Below are 9216 nucleotides of genomic sequence, written 5' to 3'. Positions count from 1 at the left end.
CACGAATTAAATACCTTTTACTCTCTGTTTTCTCCATTTTTTGTTTCCAAATATTTTCTGTGGTCGTCTTTCACGTTTCCATGAAAATCTCTATTGCAGTGCCATGTTTTCTACTTGTGGATCATACAGAAAGTATATAGATGGTTCGTGAATTTCTTTTACATATACCAAAACTGTAACTTTAGAACTCTTTAAACAGCAATAAATATGCAAGCAATGTCATGCACGAATTCATATTCTTAAGAAAACACACTATCTATTACAAGATAAAAACATTTGAAAAAACCTAAATAAGTCAATAAATAAGGTATAGAGGTTACTAGTTTAAAACAGGAAGATAAATAAGATCTATACTTTGTTCCCTCCACCCCTCCTACTCTGCACTATTTAGGGGCTTGACTGCTCCCTTCCAAAACAAAGTGAACAAACTGCCCGCGGCCTCCCTCCCTAGATGTGGGAGGAGCTGCGGGGCCTTGGCCCTGGAAGTGCACTGCCCTCGGCCACAGCTGCAGCCCTGGCCGCGGCTCTCACTCCTGCTCTCTCTTCCTCATCTTGCAGAGCCTCCTCATAGAGATCTGGGAAGGCACTGGGGACGGTATCAGCGATCTTGGCCACAAACTCCAGCACTTTCATCTTGCTGGTTTCAGCCAGGGCTCTCGGGCCCCACAGGAACTCATAGCGCGGAGGATCGCTGTTGGGCACCTGGCGGTAGGTCAGGTACTTCTGCTGCACGAACTCTTCGCTGATGAGCCTCCTGGGCTCCCCAAAGATCGAGTGCCTCCTCCCAGCATACAACCCCAACGCATTGAGGAATTCCCAGATCTCCTCCTCGGTGGCACGGTTGCCCTTCTTGAAGATCACGCCCAGGAGAGTCATCAGGAGACCGGACGTGGGCAGCCCCGACTCACCACTCGGACTTCCCTCGCTGGGGAGGGCCAGCTTGCTGATGAGGGCGTAGGAGTGACGGCTGGGGTCGACTTCCTTCAGCTCGAGGCCAAAGACCAGCTCCATGCACTCAGAGGCTCTCCTGAGGATCTCAGGGAAGTGCTTCGTGTACTTCTTGCTGACAGCCTTCAGCATTTCTGCCTGCGGGATGGGCTCGTTCAGCTTGTACTTCTCCAGCAGGACCTGCACCAACGTGCTGGCCTTCATGGACAGAGGATCTCTCCAAGTGCTGTGAGTGGAAGGTGCTGCCTGGGAGGTACTTGCACTTTCCTCATCTTGGCTCGCCCGGGCACCCTCTTCATATCCTGGGCAGGAAACCCCTGCCTCACGAGAGCTAGTGGCTGGGGCTCCCTGAGGCTCCCGGCGAGCGCCAGCAGCACGGGAGCTCGGGGGAGTACCCCGAGAAACAGAAGCGGGGGAGGGGGGCGACTCTTCTCTCTCTGCCGCCGCCGCCGCCGCCGCCTCAGTGGCCTGGGCACCCTTGAGACTCTGAGTCTCCCCCCGGGCCTGGTGGCGTCTCTCGCGGGCACGGTGCTTCCTCTTCTGGCCCCGAGGCATGATGACACAGGTCAGGGCCAGCAGGCGGGAGTGTGGGCAGGAAGGCAGGCAATGAGGGCACCTGGGGGAGGGACAAGGAGATGCTGTGAGCACCTTCAGCGGGGAGATTCCTCCCTGGCTTTAACCAAGGCCGCCTCTGCAGGGTCCTTGAGGGCACTGCTCGAGGACCCACAGGGCTCCCGTTCTCCTGCTCCGCCTGTCCCCTGAGACCCCTGTGGAGGACGGCAGAGTGAGCCTTGGGGCACAGCCAGCCAGCCCTGCCTGGGCGGCACGGGGGTGACAGTGGGGGCTGGCAGGGGAGGTAGGTCCTCGCGGTTCCCATTCAGAGTCAGGATGGCAGTTGCTGGCAAGACTCCCCCACCCCCCCCCACCCCCACCCCCACCCCATCCCGTCTGCTGCTCTGAAGTTGACACCACCATCTTCCATGACACCCAGGAGGAGGAAAGGAGGGAGCGTTCAGCCCACCACCGAAGGATCCTGGGACCCTCCCTTCTGCTGCCTGGTGATGGCCCCTTCAGAACAAAGCTCTAACCTCCCTTGGACCTGGCAGAGGAAAAGTACGGGCAGTCTCAGCCTGACAGTCCTTCCTTGGGAGTTTACGGGTTGGCAGGAGGGGACAGGCCATATTCTCTCTCGTCCCTTCTCTTCGGGGTGGGTGGCTCCCTTAGTCCTCACTCGGGGTCCTCCCTGGGCGGCCGGTGCAGCCTGGAGCTCCCCTCTTGCCCCGAGGGCCATCTGCTCGCACCAGTGCCGGCACCTCCTTGAGTCTCATTAGGAGGCAGTGAGGGTGACCACGCGGCCGCACGTGGCAGAGTTTTACCAAGCCTGCGGCGTGCGGCAGACAGGTCGAGGCCCTGTGGTTGGCGGCCCCACTGGTCCTCACTCAAGGGCTTGGGCTGACTCTTGGGGAGTGCTCAGGGACGCGCCTTCTGCTGGCCTGCACCTCCCCTCTCAGACAGCAGCCCTCCCTTCTCCGTGTGTGGCCGGAAGGAAGCGGCTGACAACAGGGGAGGGGTTCTGAGGTGCCCTTGCGACGGGGAGGACAGTCCTCACCCTGACTCCTCCCGTGCCCTGGAAATCCTCCCTCTGCTGACCTGCGGCCAGCCCCTCAGAACAAGGCCCCCTCCTCCCTGAGTCTCCCGCGTCCGTCCGTCCGCCCGCCCGCCCGCCCGCCCGCGTTCGCACTGAGGGAGCCCCTCCGTCTTTAGACCTGCCCGGAGGCTCCCAGGCTGACGTCAGGGGCGGGGTCTGCGTGGCCGCCATTCTGGGGCGTGGAGCCCCTCGGACCCCACGAGGGTCCCGTCCTTCACTGCACAGGGCCTGGGGCGCTCCCTCTACTGAGCTGAGCCAGGGTCCACCAACCTCAGAGCGAGGCCTTCCTTGCCCGAGGCCCCGCGGGGGAAGCGGGTGGACTTGGGGCCTAACAGCCAGGCCCGAGCCTCTCGGGCCGAGAGCAGGGGCGGGGTGGGCGGGGTGAGCGGGGCCTGCGGGGCCACCTGTTTGCGGAGGGAAAGGGGATTGGGGGTGTCGGGGGCGTGTCCCCGCACTTCTAACTGGGGTCACCTCACACCTTGACACCTGACGAGACGTGGGACTCCTCCCGCGACTCACCCTCGCAGGACGGCAACTCTCAAAAATGGCCTCGCCCCCACAGCGTGGTTAGGAGGACGTCACTTCCGGTCGTGCGCATCTGGGCTCCAGGAGGACAGTAGGGGCGGGGCGGGGCGGGGGTGGGGCGGGGCCGGGCCGGGGCGGGGCGGGACGGGGAGGGGAGGTGTGGGGTGGTGCAGGCGGAGCTTCCCGCAGGACTGGCACGTGGGCCTTTCATTGACTCTTGGCAGGTCCTGGGACTTTTCCCTCCGCTGAGCTGAGTCAGCAGGCGTCCCACCTTGGCTCTCATTTCTGTCGGCGCCCCCGGCCGGAAGTATCTGGGGGCCTGAGCCTCACAGCCATGCCTGGGTCCCCCGAGACTGACAGTGAGGCCTCTTTGGGGCCCCCTGTTCTATGGTGGATGCTGCTCTCAATCCCCTCTCAGTGTCTTCTCTTGACTCCCTGTAGGTGCTGGGCTACCTCCCGTCTGCTGACCTGAGGCCAAGGCCTCGCATCAGAGACATCAGCTCCCTGAGACTGCTGGTGTGAAGTGCAGGCACATCTCATCTGGACACTTCTGCCTGGAGCCTCCCAGAGATGGCTGGTGCAGGTAAGATGAGCTGAGGGGAAAGGAGGCGAGACTCTCTTCTGTGGTTTGGAGCCCGTCAGGTCTCACTCAAGGTCCTCACACTGACTGCTGGCAGGGCCTGCGATTCCATTCCATCCTTCTCTGGTATGACTCCATCCCTGTCCCCAACCATGCCCCACAGAATCCCGGAGGAGTTAGTGAAGGGGCTCCTTAGCCTGACAGTTCTCACTGTGGTCTCTCTTTGTTGACATCAGGGGCATTGCCCAAAAGTTCAGAAATGAATTTCTGTCCTTTTGTACAACTGCTGTGTTACTTGCTATTCTCTTTGAGTCCGTGTGTGATAGTCCATTAAGATGATCATTTAAAAAGGCCAGTTGTCATCCACTAACAAAGTTTCAGATGGTTATCTCACAGCCTGTGGACCATACTGCCACATCCAGCCCAATCTTTGGTGTCCCATGCTCCTGGCATGCGGGCTCTGCAAGGCTGCCTCAGGTTCCTTCAGTGAAGCAGTAGAGATTCATGGTCCCAGAGCACAGTGGAAGAATCAAGGGCTCAAGTTTAAAGGCTTTTCTCTAATCAGTCCTGTCATCTGCCTCTCTTGCAGGCTACAGGCCTGTCTCGAATTCAGGGCATCCCCCTACCTGCCCACACTCAGGTTCTAGTTCAGTGGAGACTTACTGTCCCTCAGGGATTATTTAGCTTTGTGTTGTTGCTTTTGTTAATGTTTTCTCTTTATTCCTTCTGTAATTTTTCCATGGTTGATTTTGGGTACAGGAAACAGTAGCCCATGTTTGATTGTCATCAGCTGCTATGGATAAGGTACTAAATCTGTAAACGAATTAAGGAAAATCGATATTCTTACAATATCTGTGCCTCACGAATACACATAACATACTATTCTGGTTGAGACTTCTTTTTCCTAAGTCAGTCAGGAAATTCTTCTTATTGCCTCCATGTAGATTATATACATTTTTGTATGGTTTCTTTCTAGGTATGTTTTTTATATTATTGCTTTAGTCTATGGTGTATTTTCTTTTTTTTTTTTTTTTTTTTTTTTTCCTTTTTTTTGATTTTTTTTAACATCTTTATTGGAGTAGAATTGCTTCACAATGGTGTGTTCGTTTCTGCTTTATAACAAAGTCAATCAGTTACACATATATCCCCATTATCTCTTCCCTCTTGCATCTCCCTCCCTCCCACCCTCCCTATCCCACCCCTCTAGGTGGTCACAAAGCACCGAGCTGATCTCCCTGTGCTAAGCGACTGCTTCCCGCTAGCTCTCTGTTTGACATTTGGTAGTGTATATATGTCCATGCCACTCTCTCACTTTGTCCCAGCTTCCCCTTCCCCTTCCCCGTATCCTCAGGTCCATGCTCTAGTAGGTCTGCATCTTTATTCCCATCTTGCCCCTAGGTTCTTCATGACCATATTTCTTTTTTCTTAGACTCCATATGTATGTGTTAGCATACGGTATTTGTTTTTCTCTTTCTGACTTACTTCGCTCTGTATGACAGACTCTAGGTCCATCCACCTCACTACAAATACCTCAATATGTAGGCTTTTTAAACTAGCTCCTTTTGCTAATCAGTATACATTTAAGTTTCTCTATATCTGTTTGTGGTTTGAAATGTCATTTCTCTTCATGGCTGAATAGCATTCCATCATGTGGACTACCACAGTTTGTTTACCCCTTCATCTGCTGAAGGTCATCTTGGTTGATTTCAGTTTTTGGCAACTATGAATTTGTGTACTCTTAACGTTGGTTTGAAGGCTTCCGGATGGACATAAGTTTTCAACTCTTTTGAGTAAATACCTAGGCGTTTAATTGCTAGATCATATGATAAGATTATGTTTAGCTTAAAAGAAACTTCCAGCCAGTTTCCAGACAGTGTGTCTCTATCACTTTGCATTCCCTTTAGCACTGAATGAGAGTTCCTATTGGTCCCCATCCTTGCCAGCATTTGGTATTGCCAGGTGTTTGTTTTTGTTTTAGCCATATTAATAGGTATCTCATTGTTGTTTAAATCCCAAACTCCCTGAAGACCTGTGATGTTGATCGTCTTTTCGTATGCTATTTGCCATCTGTGTGTATTTTTGGTGAGGCGTCTGTTCAGCTCTTTTCACCGCTGTTAAATTGACGTTTTTGTTTTCTTATCGTTGAGTTTTTTAAGAGTTCATTGTATATTTTTGATTCATGTTTATTATCAGATATGTGTCTTACAATTATTTTTTCCCAGTCTGCGGCTTGTCTTTTCATTCTCTTAATAGTACCTTTGACAGAGTAGAAGTTTTTAATTTTAATGAAGTTCAGCTTATCATTTTTCTCTCTCATGGATTGTGCTTTTGGTGTTGCGTCTAAAATCTCGTTGCCAAACCCAAGATTTTCTCCTGTATTTCCTTCTGGTTTGGTTTGGTTTGGTTTGGTTTTGGTTTGGTTTGGTTTGGTTTTCCCACTCCGCATGGCAGGCAGGATCTTAGTTCCCTGACCAAGGATCAAACCCATGCCCCCTGCCGTGGAAGTGCAGTCTTAACCACTGGACCATGAGGGAAGGCCCGGGCTTTTTTTAAATTTTGAGTTTTCCATTTAGGTCTGTGATCCATTTTGAGTTAATTATTTTGAAACATGTAAAGTCTGTATCAACATTCTTTTTTGTTGTATGCGCACGTCTAGTTGTCCCAGCACTGTGAGTTAAAAGACTCCTTTCTCTATTGAGTTGCCTTTGCTCCTTTGTTAAAGATCAGTTGACTGTGTGAGGGGTCTATTTCTAGGTTTTCTATTCTGTGCCTTGGTCTATTTGTCTCTTCTTTTGCTAATAGTATGTGGTCTTGATTATCGTAGCTTTAAAGTCCGTTTTGAAATCCAGTAATATCAGTTCTCTGACTTTGATCTTCTTCGGTATTGATTTGAGTTGGTTATTATGGATCTTTTCATTTTTTATATACACTTTAGATTGTTTGTTGCTATCTACAGAATAACTTGCTGGAGTTTTGAGCAGAATTGTATTGAGTGTATAAATCAAGTTGGGAGTAACTGACATCTCAACAATCTTGCATCCTCCTATCCGTGAACATGGAGTGTTTCTCTATTTATTTAGATCTCCTTTAATTTTTTTCAGTGACGTTTGTATTTCTCATATAAATCTTATACGTATATTTTTAAGAATTATTTATAATCAATCTTTTTTTGGTGCTAATGTAAATGGCATTAGGTTTTTCAATTGCAAATTCCATTTGTTTATCGGACAACAATTGACTGTTGAGTATTAACCTTGGCTGATTAATACCAGGAGTTTTCTTGTTGTTGATTACTTGAGATTTCCTACATAGACAGTTAGGTCATCTGTGAGCAAAAACAGCATTTACACTTGACTGCTCTCATCTGGAACCTCCTCTCTTTCTCACCCCTTGTTTTAACTTGTCATTTATTTAGCTCTTAGAGTGTGTCTCACCATCTTCTTGATATGGCGGCAGCTCCTAGGCTCTAAAGTTCTATGGACAGTGGCTCAGTCTTCTTTTTCTTACCATCCCCAGTTCTGCCATGGAGCCTTCCAAAGAGTAGATGCTCAATTAATGGTTGGGAATAAGAGTGGCAACGATAAGGAGGTCTACTTTATTATTGTTTAATTTCTCTCACAATCTTGAATAATCTAAGAAAACATCTTTCAGTTTTACAAAAAGAAGCACTAAAAGAATAAACCAAACCAAAAATGTACCACCATTTACTCTTTTTCTTTTCTTTTTTACTGGACCCACATTATTTAACTGCCGAGTCTATTCACAGTTCCATGGAAATCCCTCTTCCATTGCTGTGTTTTCTTGTTCGAGGTCATAAAAAAAATGGAAGGTTTCTAAATTTGTTTTATAAAATATCAAAACTTTAGCTTGTACCTGACAAAAGTAATGAATTGTGTGATCCATACTGTCACCAGCAGAATGGCGATTTCCGTGGTTCTTGCCCTCCCAAAGAGGAAGAATTCAGTCGAGAGGCGTAGAGCAGTTTTAAGTAGCAAGAGTTCAGTTAAGCAGAGCAAAAAGTACACTCCCGAGAAAGCAGGAGAGCGGGCTGTCTGGAAACCAGAAGCAGCCCCGCAATGGGGTAGGGCCGTGTTTTGTAGAGTGGTGGTCCCTCCCTGTGTCCTGCGTTATTTGACTGAGAAATCGATTGACAGCTTTAGGTTATGTAACTTTCCTGCTAGTATGCAGGCACTTACCCATAAGCACCCAAGCAGAACCCATCGGGTGGGGCGGGGAAGCAAAAGCCGCAATGCTAAGTTAGTACAAATGAGGCATAATGAACCCTGGGTTACCGTGAGTCACCTTTTAGGTCTTGGTGCGCCTGCGTCAACCTGTGCCGGCGGTTTTGTCTTGCTTGGTCCTGGTATGGCTGGAAACCTAGCAGTGGTCCTTGACCACGAGAGGGAGGATCTCTGGGCATGCTCCAACCACCGGTGTCCAGGTAGGGGAGGGAAAGACGAACCGTCCAGGATGGGGCAGGCCCGCTCATCTGTGACTCGCTATCCTCATCTTGGCTCGCCCGGGCACCCTCTTCATATCCTGGGCAGGAAACCCCTGCATCACGACAGCTAGTGGCTGGGACCCCCTGAGGCTCCCGGGCGAGCGCCAGCAGCACGGGAGCTCGGGGGAGTACCCCGAGAAACAGAAGCGGGGGGAGGAGGGCGACTCTTCTCTCTCTGCTGCCGCCGCCGCCGCCGCCGCCGCCGCCGCCGCCGCCTCCGCCTCAGTGGCCTGGGCACCCTTGAGACTCTATGAGTCTCCCCCCGGGCCTGGTGGCGTCTCTCGCGGGCACGGCGCTTCCGCTTCTGGCCCCGAGGCACGATGACACAGGTCAGGGCCAGCAGGCGGGAGCGTGGGCAGGAAGGCAGGCAATGAGGGCACCTGGGGGGAGGGACAAGGAGGTGCTGTGAGCACCTTCAGCGGGGAGATTCCTCCCTGGCTTTAACCAAGGCCGCCTCTGCAGGGTCCTTGAGGGCACTGCTCGAGGACCCACAGGGCTCCCGTCCTCCTGCTCCGCCTGTCCCCTGAGACCCCTGTGGAGGACGGTAGAGTGAGCCTTGGGCTACAGGCTGCCAGCCTACCTGAGTGTCCCTGGGGTGACAGAAGGGGGCTGCCAGTGGGACCTTCCGCGTTCTAGGGCGGGGAGTCTGCTCAGTTCATCTTCAGGGTCTTTAGGTGGACGGCAGCCAGGGCCTGGGCTTCCTCCTCTCTGTTGCTCTGCAGTTGACACCTCAGTGGTCCCGGGGACCCATGAGGAGGAAGTGAGGGGTGCCCCAGCTCACCGCCCTGACAGGGGGAACACAGTGCTGACAGCTCTGTGGAGTCCTTTCTATCCTGGGATCACTGGGTCCTCAGTCCCTATTCAGTGCTCTCAGTTGGCTTCACGTAGGGCCTGGGACCCACCCTTCTGCCCTCTAATGGCTTTACCTTCAGGCTAAGGATCTCACCTCCCTTAGACCTGATGTAAAGGAGCCTCGGCCCGACTGCCCTGTCCTGAGCCTTCAAGTGCTGAAAG

General features: G+C 51.9%; 1 pseudogene; it reads right to left on the bottom strand.

Moving 5' to 3' along the window:
- Positions 1-383: 383 nt before the first annotated feature.
- On the bottom strand, positions 384-1825 carry LOC137757052 (melanoma-associated antigen B4-like; annotated as a pseudogene).
- Positions 1826-9216: the final 7391 nt, after the last annotated feature.

This window comes from Eschrichtius robustus, chromosome X (genome assembly GCF_028021215.1).
Source record: "Eschrichtius robustus isolate mEscRob2 chromosome X, mEscRob2.pri, whole genome shotgun sequence".
Lineage (NCBI taxonomy): Eukaryota > Metazoa > Chordata > Mammalia > Artiodactyla > Eschrichtiidae > Eschrichtius > Eschrichtius robustus.
This window is presented reverse-complemented; position numbering and strand designations above follow the sequence as displayed.